The sequence below is a fragment of the Saimiri boliviensis genome, chromosome 2, assembly GCF_048565385.1.
Source record: "Saimiri boliviensis isolate mSaiBol1 chromosome 2, mSaiBol1.pri, whole genome shotgun sequence".
In the NCBI taxonomy this organism is placed as follows: Eukaryota; Metazoa; Chordata; class Mammalia; order Primates; family Cebidae; genus Saimiri; species Saimiri boliviensis.
In genome coordinates, this window is record NC_133450.1 from 68,354,980 (window position 1) to 68,370,587 (window position 15,608).

General features: G+C 44.6%; 1 protein-coding gene, 1 non-coding gene and 1 pseudogene across 9 annotated transcripts in view; 1 reads left to right on the plus strand and 2 right to left on the minus strand.

Annotated features, from left to right (window-relative positions):
- Window positions 1–5,168, minus strand: part of TLN2 (talin 2) — a 474,792-nt gene extending 469,624 nt beyond the window's left edge. For 4 of the 8 annotated variants that reach the window (XM_074393528.1, XM_039468905.2, XM_074393524.1 and 1 more), the window contains exon 1: window positions 5,016–5,167. The gene's annotated coding sequence lies outside the window, so the exon portion shown is untranslated. Of the gene's footprint in view, window positions 1–3,318; window positions 4,048–4,165; window positions 4,994–5,015 lie in introns of those variants that run through there. The other 4 variants (XM_074393530.1, XM_074393525.1, XM_074393531.1 and 1 more) reach the window with 3 other exon arrangements.
- On the plus strand, window positions 3,250–4,168 carry LOC101038915 (uncharacterized; annotated as a pseudogene).
- Window positions 5,169–10,514: 5,346 nt separating the features above from the next.
- Window positions 10,515–10,619, minus strand: LOC120364098 (U6 spliceosomal RNA). Its single transcript, XR_005579450.1, has one exon. It is a non-coding gene; the product is annotated as a U6 spliceosomal RNA (small nuclear RNA).
- Window positions 10,620–15,608: the final 4,989 nt, after the last annotated feature.

Here is a 15,608-nt window from a genome sequence, read left to right on the forward strand (position 1 = left end):
CTCAAAAACATTCACTGAATAAGTGTTTAACAGAGGTAGGGAATTATATTTGTTAAAACTGCAGCTAAAAGAGTAAAAAGTAAATTACTAATGTTCATTCCTTGTTCTACATTTTCAGAACAGCATCAGTTTGGCTGAAATTAAATTGTTGGTTAAGAGAAAAAACAAAAACATGCTCTTGGCAGTGTCTCTGAAACTCCACTGTGAAATGGGTGGCAAATGAGCCCAGTCCCAATTCATAGCTCTAGGCGACACATAAATAAAGACTCTCACAACTAAAGCATGTTGTACCCAGCCTTGTCCACCAGCTGTCATTCAAATGGCACCTGCCACTGAGCCAAAGATTGTCAGGGTGGTCAACATCCAAGAGCAGCCTCCCTTAAGCACGCCATCTCCCCCTCCTCCACCCTGACTTCTTTGCCTTTCTCCAGCTTATTGAGGAGCGGGAGTGAGCCCTGCAGGGGAAATCTGAGTTCAGATTCCTTAACTCTTTGAACTTTAGGCAAAACATCTGGTCATACCCACCATTTATCCCTATTATTTGTAATAGGTATGTTTGGCTTATGTTTCAACTAGTCTCCTTCATAGATATAAAAGTGATACGATTAAAAAGTTCTGGGGAAAGTACTGTTATAAAAAGGCACAGGTGGGTATGTTAGGCTATAATTCTGGCCCTGCTTATTGTTTTCCTTCTTGTCTTTAAAATTTTTGTACCTAATAAAAATAACTGAATTATTTAACACTTTTTCAGTACTTCCTGTATTGGCCAACAGCCACTCAAAATCACCAAAAAAACATTATGAGTCAAAAGTTCTGAAGCAATAATGTCACAGATCACAAGTTGTAGACACTGTCTTAAGAGTCTGGACAAGCCACACATGCATCACGATACCACTACACAGACTGGTAAAGAGACAGGCAACTTTCCAAAACACATACTCATTTTCTAACTTTCTGAAGTTACAAAATCTTTTTTTTCTTTCTTTTTTTTTTTTTCTTTTTTTGTACTTTTCGTAGAAACGGAGATGGCGTCACCCAGGCTGCAGTGCACTGGCCGATCTCGGCTCACTACAACCTCCGCCTCCTGGGTTCAAGTGACTCTCCTGCCTCACCCTCCTGAGTAGCTCGGACTATAGGTGTGTGCCACCAAGCCCGGCTAATTTTTTGTATTTTACTAGTGATGGGGTTTCACCATATTGGCCAGGATGGTCTCAATCTCCTGACTTCGTGATCCGCCCACCTCAGCCTCCCAAAGTGCTGGCATTGCAGGCATGAGCCACTGCGACTGGCCACAAAATCTTAAAAGAGGGAAAAAAAATGCAAGAACTTTGGTCAAGCCATGAAGTTATAATAATAAGAATCAGGGTGGCCAGGTGCGTTGGCTCGTGCCTATAATCCCAGTACCCTGGGAGGCCCAGACGGGTGGCTCACCTGAGGTCAGGAATTCAAGATCAGCCTGGCCAACCTGGTGAAACCCCGTCTCTACTAAAAATATGAAAATTAGCTGGGTGTGGTGGTGCGTGCCTGTAATTCCAGCTACTTGGAAGGCTGAGGTGACAGAGTAAGGCTCCATCTCAAAAAAAAAAAAAAGGGGGGGCCGGGTGCGGTGGCTCAAGCCTGTAATCCCAGCACTTTGGGAGGCCGAGGCGGGTGGATCACGAGGTCCAGAGATCGAGACCATCCTGGTCAACATAGTGAAAACCCCGTCTCTACTAAAAATACAAAAAATTAGCTGGGCACGGTGGCGCGTGCCTGTAATCCCAGCTACTCAGGAGGCTGAGGCAGGAGAATTGCCTGAACCCAGGAGGCGGAGGTTGCGGTGAGCCGAGATCGCGCCATTGCACTCCAGCCTGGGTAACAAGAGCGAAACTCCGTTTCAAAAAAAAAAAGAATCAGGCAAGAGGCAACAAAGCATAATTTATAACAATTTGTTGAGAGAGGCATAAAAAAATTGATAAAAATTAAGGTAGTAAACTTGGAAATAAAGATTGGAGGGTTTGCAATAAAGCTGCTCTAATTTTTATTATATAAAGTTTAACATATGCATAAAATATATGTGGTATATATGTAGTTAAAAAACATAATGCTAAAATGCATAAATACATATTTAGATCCATAGGGTTTTTTCTGAGCATAGTTGGTAAAAACATATTGTTCACCACCTATAATCGTCCTTTACAGCTCTAAGGAACTAATGATGTTCTGGTAGTGAGGTGTGAAGGAGGGGAAAATCAGATTAATTTTGAGATAGAAAAAAGCTACTGACTAGAAAATACCATACCTACCTCTTCCTAAACCCTAACTTCACTTGAAAATACTCTAGGGAACAGTGTTTGCAAAACCTGAATGAGTCAGCAGTAGGTATGAGTTCAAAACAAATATACAGCCTATACCTGTACAGAATATCCCTAGTAACTCATTCAAAAGGGTCAAGTTTTTAAAAGTTCACTTTCTCTTTGGAGGCAGAAGCCCCACATCAATGCCAAAAAGAGAGACTCTCTAATGCTCTTTGGAATCTCCCTGATAACTTGAATGGGTACAAAGGCAGAAAGAAACCAACCAGTGGCTTCCCCAATTTGAAGAGACCTATTTCTGTGATTAAGGTACTCCCCTCTAAAACTGGAAACTTAAACTGATTCCTCTTCTAAATTAGCTATGCTAATTTTGGAAAAATGTATCTTGGGCTCTGGGTGTTTTCCACTACTCTAGCGCTCAATGAAAAAAAAAGGTATTTGGGTAGGCATCTCTCTTCTTTCAAGGCCACTTGTCACACTCACACCCACAGCCATCCTCTGGTTTCACATAAAGGTCCCAAATAAGCAATCAAAGTAGATAAAATCTTGGCTGCCGTTCATACCGAAGACACTTTTGCAGGCGCTTCCTGAAGCGAATGAGGGAAAGAGCTGCCTAATCCCTAACATCTCCAGGCACATCTCCCACGAGAGCCTCTTCCCTCCCTCTGCACACCTAACGCCCAACCCCAGAGGTTTTTGTGGTCGCTTCTAGCCTCTTCAATGTCGAAGACCCGAAGTGCCGACAAGACCTCAATACTATGACATCACTTCAGTAACACGCCAAGGAGAACGCGTTCCTGCACTCGGCTGCCTGTAGGTCAGCAGATACGCCCCTACCCTGCCCCTTCACAAAGCAGAGGTGACAGTCTATTTCAAAAGCAAAGATTCCCCGCTCCGGCTTCCTCCTCACTCCAGGAAGGTCACTACCTCCAAGCTCTGGAGAAGGGAGGTCAGCATGCAACCTGACAATGCCACAACTCAACACACCCAGGTACTATTAAAAGGAAAAGTAAGTGGTACTTACAGCACCAGGGCAATTTATGTGTATTTTGGAGTCCACTTCTCCAGGACATCATCCCTACTCATCTTTAATTATATCTTTGACATCGCCAACACTTTGGCTCATTCCTCTCTGATCTTCTGGAAATACCCAGAAGTTTTCACTGTAAGACACAGGAATTCTGGCCTAAGTTGTCCCAGCTTTTCACGGACAGCAAGAATCCAAGTTTCCCCACGCGTCACCTGAAGCCCCAACTTCTGGAAAGGCCCTCCTTTCCTCGCCTCCAGGAGCTGACAGAGCAGAGCACGCAGTCGCGGGAGCTACTGCCGTCGCCGCCAAAGCCAAGGAGGCGACTGGAAGCTCAGGCTGGTTGGCGGCCTCGGGGCGATCACAGCCAGGCCCTGGTTCCGATCCACGAACCAAGGCGCCTCCTCTCCCGCAAGGAGTGGGCTCCCGCACCCCGCGGAGCACTCAGACGAGCCCGGGCGCCGGGAGAACGCTCTGCACTCGGCGCCCAGCCCCGGGACGCCGCCAAGCGCACGGCTCCGGAGGAGCGCCCGGGGAGCGGCTGCGGGGAAGAGGGGCGTGTTCCCTGAGCCTCCAAGCCCCAAGGCCGGGTCCAGGCGGGACAGCTGAAAGCCGCAAGCCGAGCACACGGTCCGTGACGGCGGCTCTCTGCCCCAAACCCCGCCGGCCGGCGTGGCGACGCGCTGTAGCCCGCGCGCCCTTGCGGGGACAGCAGTCGTGCGCGCCTTGCACGGCAGCCTCCGCGACTGCCTCGGCGCGCAAACTTTCCCGGCGACAACCGCTCAGGCCTCTCCCCGGGGCCCAGAAACTGCTCGCCCCCCTCCCCTCCACAGCCAAGACCCACTGAAAATATGGCGCCCTCGAAAGTCGCTCCTCGATCCCCTCAGGTTTCCCGAAATGCCCGTCTCCAGGTCCCTTCGGCTCCCAATGGGCGCGAAATTTCAGCTCATGGGACCGAGGAAGGAGAGGGAGCCGCTGAGCCTGCGTGAGACCAGCCGTACTGGATGCAAAGCCTGTCCCCGCTCTCGGCCCGGCACTGCCCCCGTCGCTCAGCGGCCAGCAGTTCGCCCGTGGCGAGACTGCCCAGTAAAGGGCAGTCGTGGGATCTGCAGGTCTGAGTGTCCGGCACTGGAAAAGGAGCTCCGCACTGGCGGACTGTCTTAGCCCAGAGCCTCGGCGGGAGACTTGTTCGCAAAGTGGCGCTGGAGTCCGGGCGGCCAGTGCTGGAATGAAGCCGCTCCGCCCGCGCCAACTCGCCTGGCGCGGGGGCCCGGCCGGGGTCGAGGGGACACTATGCAGGCGGGGCCGCTTTTCAAAGCCCAGTTACCGGAAACCCAGCGAGAGCCCCAGAGGGGACCGGCCGCCCACGGCCAGGAATCCGCTCTCTGGCGCCGGCTGCGAGGCTGTCTGCAAATCGCTGCGCCCGGGTCCAGTGCAGAGAAACATACATGTGCAATAGACAGGTGCATTAATTTCATTTTATTTTTATTTTCCTGCAAGAAGCCCTCCTAGACCAGCAAATCTGAGAGCTTTACGGGTTTTTCCTGCATTGGCATCACTCACGAGAAGCAAAAGGGAGGAAAAAAAAAACACCCACATTTTCCTTCTGGAGAGGGGAGGGAAAAGACACGAGAAATTCATGCAACGTGCATGCAGCTGGAGGAAGGAAAACCCGAGCGAGCCGTGCGCCTTACCGGGGGATGCATTTACTGTCTCATTGCAGAGTGCCTGCCCGGCAGTGCAGCCCGCGTCCCCCCGCGCGCTGGGCGACCACTCCGCTCCCGCAGCCGCCTCAGCCGCTGCTGCCGCCGCCGCTGGCTCCGGGCGCGGAACAAGAGCCGAAGGCGAGCGCGAGCGCACCGCCCGCGAGCGCTGGGAGGGCAGGAAGCGCGTCATCATTCGGGGACGGCGCGGCTCCGGTCCGGCCGCGGCGCCGCGCGGCACCAAGGCTGGGCCGCTACCGAGGCTGGGGCGCCCCTCCTGGGTCTCTCCCCTAGTGCGGTGAGGCTGAAAGGGTCCGCGAGGGAAAGCGACGCAGCGGCCGAGTTGTCACGGGGAAGGGAGAATCAGGGTGACCCCAGCTTCCCGGAACCGGGGCTCTGCTGTGTAAAGGGGATGACTGGAGGACGCGGCGTCTTGTGGGCTGGGGCCCCTAGGTCCGCAGAGTGCCTTCTCGGGACCTCTGGCCAGGTCCTGGGGGAAGCGAGGTGTGGCTGACCGGAGGGCCGTGGCGGGCGGCGAGGTCTTGCTTCGATGCGGAGGGCTGTGACCCCCGGCGAGCCTGCTCCTTTAAGCACAGGGACCCTGAAACCTTGCTGCTCAGGGGTCACTTAGGAATTTGGAGAACGACTATAGGGATGAGTGGCGGTAGGGGCGTGCTCTGTTAACAAGAAGAAAATAATTTACTCCTGCTTGCCATTCCCTGAATAAAGTCAGTTACCTCTTAGGTTTACAGTTATTATGAGTAAATACTGTTAAGTACAATGGAACAATGTGAAGGTTATTTAAGGAGGTGAGGAGACAAGACGCTATACCATATGGTCCGATTTTTTGCAACTGTGATTTATGGAGAAAGGCAGAAAAGACTGGATGAGTAAACACCACTAAGTCTCAGTGACTGGTGGAATTGTGAGTAATTTTACTTATTTATGTGTAAGGGACACATTACTCTTGTAATTAAAAAAAAAAAAAAAAGTAGGGTTTCACCTTGTTGGCCAGACTGGTCTTAAATCCCTGACCTCAGGTGATCCTCTTTTTTAAAAAGTAATAAGAAAAGAATTAGCCATGACCCCTTTACTCCTAACATTTTGGGAGGCCAAAGCTGGAAGATCTCGAGCCCAGGGAGTTTAAGATTGGCCTGGGCAATATAGGGAGACCCCATCTCTACAAAAAAATTTTAAAGATTAGTCGGGTGTGGTGGCGCATGCCTGTAGTCCCAGCTACTGGGAAGAATGTTGGGAGGATCACTTGAGTCCAGAAGCTCGAAGGCTGCAGTCAGCGGGATCGCACCACTGCACTCCAGCCTGGATGACAGAGCGGGACCCAGTCTCAGAAAGAAAAAAAAAAAGGAAAGACCACATGTTTCCATTCCAGTACAGAATGACCAGGATAGGCCTCTCTCCAAGAAATAGGTAGCAAATCTCTTTGGTTAACTCCAAACTGCTGGCCACTTTTTAGTGTCTCAGAGAATGAAACTGCTGTCACCATAAACCAGAGAGTGAATTGATTTTGTAAATAATCAAAATTATTTTTTAATAATTCCATTGGGGCATTGGATAAGGCTGGACATTCTGTAAGAACAATAGCCTGTCCTTGTCCAGGCTGATAAACCAGACTGTATCATAACAGTAAAGACCTTTGCAAGCTTAGGGTACAACTTTGTAACTTACTGCAAAAAATAATTTATAAATGTAATAAAGTATAAATACATATAAATGCATAGTGAGAGTACCGATTACTTGGCAACTTTGGAAAGTCCTAAAAGTTGCAGGGCACAATTTCTAACTGTACAGGGGAAGTGTTTCTGTTCACCACATCTTTTTAAATTCAGCAGTCTCACAGAATAACTAATGGTGGCAGTAAGCCACCTCAGGGGATGGTTAAAAAGTACATGTTTATTGATTTCTGTAACAGCCTGGTAATAAGCTCACTAAATTAATGCCACCTAAATTGTTCCTTGGTTTACTAACAAAGAATAACCATATTTTTATGGTCCGAATGCCAGGTTTACGTAAAAGGCTCATCAAGAAGGAGAGGGGGAAAAAAGTGGTTGCAGCTAAAGTTGTTTTCCCCTTCTACTTAGTCCTCAGTTCATAGGGTCCAATAGCTTCCTAGCAAGCATCTCACAATCTTTCTGACACCTGGATTTCAAGATTTTCCATTGCTTAATGCATCCTCCTGGAAGTATCCCCACACTTTTCCACTACCCATCAGTGAGATGCCATTCAGTCTTAGAAGCTACATTCCATGAGAGCAAGAACTTTATCTGTATCTCTGTGTCTGAAAGAGCCTGGCATATAGTATTTAATAGGCACTCAGTAAAAAATCTGTTTTATGAAAATAGCCTTAGTTGTTCACTGTTTATTTTACTAGTTCCTGAAATGTTTGAAAAGTTCTCTCTCCTATTAGAGTGTCAGCATAATTCTGGGATGTTGAGATCCTGTAGAGTTACAGCCTTGGTTTGGTTCAGTTACTTTTCAAAGTTGCAGCTAAATCCTAAAGCATTCAGAAGGGTGAGGTGCAGGTGTCTGAATACTTATGCATTCATAATCTAATTAACACTATCTTGTGGCTTTCCAAGGTCAATTAAATACTTTCCCCCAGTGAGAAAGAACATCAACCTTAGGACTCAGCTTTAGTTCTAGCTTCAAACCAATTGGCTTTGACTACTTCTTAATTTTACAGCTCCACATTTTTCTAACCACTCATGACTTCAAAGCCGTTTACTGTATTTTTTTTAGAGAAATCAACTAACCATTCTATTATTATATCTAGCATATTTTTCAAAAATTTCTGCAGTAGAATAAAAGTGATTTTGCTTGTAACTTTTACTAACTTTTCTGAAATTGAGATGCCTACCTAAACCTAAAAAGAGTTATTTCTAAATTTAGAGTCAGCTACTAGTAGTCTGTCTTTACTGTTCACCATGATCATCGTTATTTGTAGACCAGCAAAAAAAAAAAAAAAAAAAAAAAAAACTATTTTTAAACAAGATTATGTTTTGGGGCTTTGTCTCTACCCAGCAGAGGAAAGCATGATGGGAGATAAAACTTTCCATCTAAGCAATTTCTCAAGCCTTTACAGCCTCTTACTTCTGCCAAGCAGATCTTAAGTAACAAAATAATACATTTTGTATGAATACAGAGTGGAACATTTGGGGAGGTAAGTCAAAGCAATAGCTTCCAAATCACTATCATAAATATATCTGTAACAAAAAAATTCCACAAGTTAGATTCGTAATTATCAAATTAAACATTGCTTGGTGCTAAAGAGCTGGATGCTGAGAGATTGCCCCCCCTCCTCCCATCCCACTGAACTTTAACCTCCTGACTTCCTAGCAAATGTAGGTATTGGGGGTCACTTAGCTCAGCTTTCATAGCTGTGCAAATTCAACTGTGTCAAAGTTGAAAAAATAGAAGAAATTCCACCAAATATTTTGTTTCAGTTTATAAAAGCGTATTTTGTGCCATATAAAAATATTTTAAAGGGCTCCCTTGATACAATATACCAACAGTTCATGATTTCCTATCCTTTCAAAAATGTTTGTATCCTTCCCAAGAGCAAGGGAGGTAGGAACCACATTTTCTAAAAATTGTCCATCATTCAGAACCAGACATGAAAAGAAGATACTTAGGCTTCTATTGTAATTTGGTATCTTTAAGTTTGTAGAAATCTCTTCACCTCTTTTCTTTTTTTTTTTTTTTTTTTTTTTTTTTTGACTCAGAGTTTCGCTCTTGTTACCCAGGCTGGAGTGCAATGGCGCGATCTCCGCTCACCACAACCTCCACCTCCTGGGTTCAGGCAATTCTCCTGCCTCAGCCTCCTGAGTAGCTAGGATTACAGGCACGTGCCACCAAGCTCGGCTAATTTTTTGTATTTTTAGTAGAGACAGGGTTTCACCATGTTGACCAGGATGGTCTCGATCTCTTGACCTCTTGATCCACCCGCCTCGGCCTCCCAAAGTGCTGGGGTTACAGGCGTGAGCCACCGCTCCCGGCCTCTTCACCTCTTCTCTAAGTTCCAGGAGAGCATATTAACCAAAAATTAAAATAGGAAACATTTTCTGAGTTGTAGTACAGCATATAGTTCATACGTTACTTCTAATTCATTTGAAAAGCAAATGTTTGACATTTTGCAAAAATTAATATATTTTAGCTTTTTAGTTAACTTGAAGCATGGGAACTCATTTTATTCCTAACTAATCAGGATAGCATGACAGACATGGATTTAAATGTCTTATTTAAAAGGGGTGATTAGGCTGGGCACAGTGGCTCATGCTTGCAATCCTAGCAGTTTGAGAGGCCAAGATAGAAGGATCTCTTGAGGCCACTAGTTTGAGACCAGCCTGGTCAACATAGCAAGACCCCATCTCTTTTATTTATTTATTTATTTTTAAGAAAAAAAGGAAAAAGAGGAAATTGCTTCTATAGATTCAGGAAATGGTTATCATCGTGCCCAACACAGAACATGCTTCATTTTTCTTCTCCTACATCATATGAAACATACTACAAAAGGTACTTTGTCTCTGAAGTAACATACTGTAATATTGGGGTTCAGGGGTTCAGGGTGCCCTTAGCTCCCCTGAGAGGATGTTTCTTCAGGTTCTTGTTCTCTTGCCCTCTTAAGACTGAGAGAGGGGACCATGACCCAGAGTGCAGTAAATGCCAGACTCAAAAGTGTTTGTAGAAAGTGATTTTATTTAAAGAGAGAGAGAAACAGGAGGAAAGAGAAAGAAACAGCTAACTCTCACACTGAGTGAGAGAATCCAGAAAGATGGAATCCGGGAGAGAAAAGCAGCTTCCACACTGAGTGCAAGGGAATAGAGAAACAGATGGAGTTTCAGAGGGGAAGACAGGCTTCTACGAGAGAGTGTAGAAGGGGACCCCAGAGGGGAAATCCAGGAGAGAGAAAGATCCAATAAGGGAGTGTTCCTGGAAGGGGACCCAGACATGGAGTCCCAAGGGATGTGGAAAAAGGGGACTTTTAACCTGGGAGGAACCCCCACCTTCTCTAAGACCCCTGACCAATGAAAGAAGTTCCTTAGGGCTTCCACTGGAGTGACTGACTTTCTGTTTCTTACCGAGCCCACGAAATTTAAACATAAACCATTAAATCTCCTGGATGGAGAGAGATGGGAGCGGGGCATGGTGCTGGGAAATTCTTGCCCTTAAAACTACGCCCCCTTGTGGACTCTGGAAAGAGAACACCTTCCCTTAATACTGTCTAGAAGAATATGATACCAATAATTATTTTGCTAAGTTGAGTTGATCCTTAATTCAAATCAAATGGTTAATATAGAGGACTAGTACGGGACGCAGGATGTTTTATCTTTTGGCTGCTTGCTTGCAAAGCATTTAAGATGTGTTTGGGGTTATACTATGGTTAAAAATCTTTTTAAAATATTTTATTGCATATTATCACATTTGCCTTATTAAATATGTATCATTTAAGTTTCTGGTTATTTGGGATTTTTTAAAAATATGGAACGCTTCACAAAATTTGCGTATCATCCTTGCACAGGGGCCATCCTAATCTCTGTATCGTTCCAATTTTAGTGTATGTGCTGCCGAAGCGAACACGGGATTTTTTTTAAGTTATATAGCTGGGCATGGTGGCTCACGCCTGTAATCCAAGCACTTTGGAGGCCAAGGCGGGCAGATACGCTGAGGTCGGGAGTTCAAGACCAGCCTGACCAACATGGTGAAGCCTCGTCTTAAAAAAAAAAAAAAGTTATATATAGATAGGTTTTCATGAAATTGTTCCATAATATCAAGATACAGTAGAAAAACTTCTAAACTAAAAAATCGTTTTAAAAATCTGTCATCACAGACAGTTACACCTCCCACCTCTCACTAAAATATGTTAGCTAAGCTTGGACTTTGGGGCTCTGGAGATTTTTTATTTATTTATAGATGCCACAGAACTCTTTTTACAAAAATCAAAAGCATTTTATTTAGGGTTTTGACCAATTTTAATTTTAAAATAATATATTTATTATCATCTAGGAAATATTATTCTAGTTCTACCTCAAGTGGAATGGATTTGTTCTAAACAAAGTAAGATGATTAGATCATGTCTAAGTCAGTGATTGTTTTTCATTATTTAATTAAAAGTGATTAAATGAAATATAGTAAATTTAAGCAGAAATTACTTAGATATGTTTAGTGTAACTTCAGGGAGGTAAGTGGGGACTATGAGTTTACATCAGAGACAAAATAAATATGTTCAGCACGATTCTTGCCTATTTCTTTAAATCAATTTAACAAATATTTACTGAGTTCATACCAGGACGTATTATGAACAAGACACTCTCCCGCTCAGCTGTGGAAGACATCTACTTAATAAAAGAGTCTCTGCTTCCCTTTTAAGATTAGAGAGGCCACACCAGATATTCAAATTGATTCTGTTGATAAAAGGTCTTTAAAAGTCTTCTTTCATCTTATCACTTCCTTCAGAGTTACAAGCTCCAGGAGTTTAGAAAACATGAAAAGAAGACATTTTTTGGTAAGAGCAGTCTTAGGTACAGAGTAACAGATATGGTCCTTGTTGTCCTGCCTTTTGCTGCCCAGAGCAGTCCAGAATAGCCTGGAAGTTCTAAGGTTAATTTTGTATCAGGAGCTTTGATGAAATGACTCATATATTATTAGTCTCACCATTTTGAGTATATTTTTATTTCCTGCCAGATACATCTCCTAGAGCTCCATTAATTCAGTAAGTTTTGATTTTCTGCAATTTTGCCTCAAAAGGTGATTCCAAGGCAGGAGCCGTAGCTCATACCTATATTCACTGCACTTTGAGAGGCCAAGGCAGGTAGATCACCTGAAGTCAGGAGTTCAAGACCAGCCTGGCCAAGATGGTGAAAACCCCATTTCTACTAAAAATAACAAAAATTAGCAGGGTGTGATGGCATGTACATGTAGTCCCAGCTACTAAGGAGTCTGAGGCAGAAGAATTGCTTGAACCTGGGAGGCAACTGTTGCAGTAAGCTGAAATCTCGCTACTGCATTCCAGCCTGAGCGACAGAGCGAGACACCGTCTCAAAAAGCAAAAAGTGATTCCATTGAGATTTGCAGACTTTTGACATTTCACATGGTTCTATATTTGTTTTTACAAAATCAGAATTTTCAGATTAGGTTAGAATCACCTTTACAAAGACTGTAGAGTTGGCATGCTACATAGCCATATAAAAGGTAAAATGGGCTGGGCACGGTGGCTCACGCCTGTAATCCCAGCACTTTGGAAGGCCAAAGTGGGTGGATCACGAGGTCAGGAGTTCAAGACCAGCCTCCTGACCAACATGGTAGAACCCCATCTAAAAAAAAAAAAAAAAAAGTTGGAGGGCAGCTGAGGAGAGAAAGAAACAGAAGAAAATATCCATTCAAGTGATTTGAAGTGCATCAGTTCTTAACATTATTTAAATATTTCCCCAGTGCAGTCTAAAATAAGATGAAAACAAGGAAAAAAACAAAACCTCAAGCACCAACTCCATTAGCTTGATTTTTTTCTACCCAAAACTAAAATATATTCAATATAATCCATAGCTTCACCAAAAAATTGAAAAAGTCAAATTAAAAATCAGAAATAATTAGAAAACATTTATTTATTTTTTGAGACAGAGTCTCACTCTGCTGCCCCAGCTGGAGTACAGTGGCACAATCCCCACTAACTACAAGCTCTGCCCCTCGCTTTCAAGCAATTCTCATGCCTCAGCCTCTGGAGTAGCTGAGATTACAGGCACGTGCCACCACACCCAGCTAATTTTTGTTTTTAGTAGAGATGGGGTTTCATCATGTTGGCCAGGATGGTCTCGAACTTGTGATCTCAAGTGATCTGCCTGCCTGGGCTTCCCAAAGTGCTGGGATTACAGGCGTGAGCCACCACACCCAGCCTAGAAAACATTTTATGTTCTCTAACATTAGAAGGATTATTTGCAAAAACATCATTTGGCTCCCTATGAAATTAAAGTTTTTAAAATCTTAGGCCGGGCGCGGTGGCTCAAGCCTGTAATCCCAGCACTTTGGGAGGCCGAGGCGGGTGGATCACGAGGTCGAGAGATCGAGACCATCCTGGTCAACATGGTGAAACCCCGTCTCTACTAAAAATACAAAAAGTTAGCTGGGCATGGTGGCACGTGCCTGTAATCCCAGCTACTCAGGAGGCTGAGGCGGGAGAATTGCCTGAACCCAGGAGGCGGAGGTTGCGGTGAGCCGAGATCGCGCCATTGCACTTCAGCCTGGGTAACAAGAGCGAAACTCCGTCTCAAAAAAAAAAAAAAAAAAAAAAAAAAAAAAAGTTTTTAAAATCTTTTTAAACCATTGATCTATAGCTTAGAACCACAAGGACTATGGAAAACAGAGCTCTTCATAATAGTCAGTGGAATAAAGTGGTATTTTCTTATCACTGAGCTCTCTAATTCCACTTCATTCCCTTCTAACTCTTTTATTTTGTTTGCTGGTTAGTTGATTGGTTGGTTGATTGGTTGATTGGTTGGGTTTTTTGAGACAGTATCTTACTCTATCATCTAGGCTGGACTGCAGTGGCAGGATCTCAGCTCACTACAGGCTTGACCGACTGGGTTCAAGCAGTCCTCCCACCTCGGCCTCCCAAATAGCTGGGGCTATAGGCACACACCACCACACCCAGCTAATTTTTTTTTTTTTAATGTTTTTTTGTGGAGACATGGTCTCACTATGTTCCCAGGCTATTCTCAAATTCCTTAGCTCAAGCAATCCTCCCACCTCAGCCTCCCAAAGTGCTAGGATTGCAGGCATGAGCCATCTTGCCTGGCTCCCCTCTAACTCTTACTTAATGATCTTTGTTGCTGTAATACCTAAGGACAGAGTTTCCCTGCATACAAAAGTTCTAAATTCATTGGGCTTCAGTCATACTACTGACTGGTGAATCTCTTTCTTCATTTTCCATACCAATAGGTACAGATAAATAGACTTTTGAATGGATTGGAAAGATGGTAAAAATAAAAGAATTGATCATATGAAGTTTCTTTTTATGTCTAAAATAAAAAATAAAGCAATAGTAAACTGCTATTATACTCTATCATTTTGATGCTGACAATGTCTGACTCATCTTTTTGTACCATAGGACCCAGCACCCATAGCAGCAGCCACTGGATATATGTTAATCAAATAATTTTCTCTACTGTCTTTTAGATAAATTTAACTCTATCAGCTAAATGTGGCCCACAGGCCAGGTGCGGTGGCTCACGCCTGTAATCCCAGCACTTTGGGAGGCAAGGTGAGTGGATCGCCCGAGGTCAGGAGTTCGAGACCAGCCTGGCCAACATGGCGAAACCGTCTCTACTAAAAATACAAAAATTAGCCAGGCGTGGTGGCACGTGCCTGTAATCCCAGCTACTTGGGAGGCTGAGGCAGGAGACTTCGCTTGAACCTGGGAGGCAGAGGATGCAGTGAGCCACGATACTGCCACTGCACTCCAGCCTGGGCCAGAGGGCAAGACTCCATCTCAAATAAATAAATAAACAAGGCCCACAAATGCCCAGTTTAAAACCAGTAGATGACTAGGATATTGGTCAGGAAAAAAAGTAAATTCACAAGAGGACAGGTTTGTGAAACTAACTTCTCTCCTTTGTAATGTCTCCATCCCCTCTTCAAAAACTTACTTGAATAACCCCTCCCATTCCTGTGCCCCAGCCTCTTCAGAAGCAGTCACTTCTACCAGGCTTTTGGGTATCTTTCCAGGATATTCTGTGTCTATACAAGCATAGACATATGTTCACTTCTTTCCACAAAGGATAGCATACTGTTCTGCTTCTTGCTATTTTGTTATCACTTTGTAGGTAGGTTTGGTTTTTTTTTTTGTTTTTTTTTTTTTGGAGGTGGAGTCTCACTCTGTCACCCAGGTTGCAGTGCCGTGGCGCAATCTTGGCTCACTGCAACCACCGCCTCCCAGGTTCAAGCGAGTCTCCTACCTCAGTCTCCCAAGTAGCTGGGACTACAGGTATGTGACACCAAGCCCAGCTACATTTTTGTATTTTTAGTAGAGATGGAGTATCACCGTGTTGGCTATGCTGGTCTCGAACTCCTGACCTCATATAATCCACCTGCCTCGGCCTCCCGAAGCGCTGGAATTGCCACCACGCCCAGACTGGTAGGTTTTATTTTTAATATGTATTATGAAAATTTTCAAATATATAACAAAAGTAAAGAGAATTATGTAATGAACCACGTATGCCCCATCACTCCACTTCAGCAATCTCCAGATATTGCTACTTGGTCCATCTATCGATTGTGTGTGCATTTTTTTTTCTTTTTGAGATGGAGCGTCACTCTTGTTGCCCAGGCTGGAGTGCAATGGTGTGATCTTGGCTCACCGCAACCTCTGCCTCCTGGGTTCAAGCAATTCTGCCTCAGCCTCCCGAGTAGTTGTGATTACAGGCATGCACCACCACACCCAGCTAATTTTTTTGTATTTTTAGTAGAGACAGAGTTTCCCATGTTGGTCAGGTTGGTCTCAAACTCCCGACATTAGGTGATCCACCCGCCTCAGCCTCCCAAAGTGCTGGGACTACAGGCATGAGCCACCACGCCCGG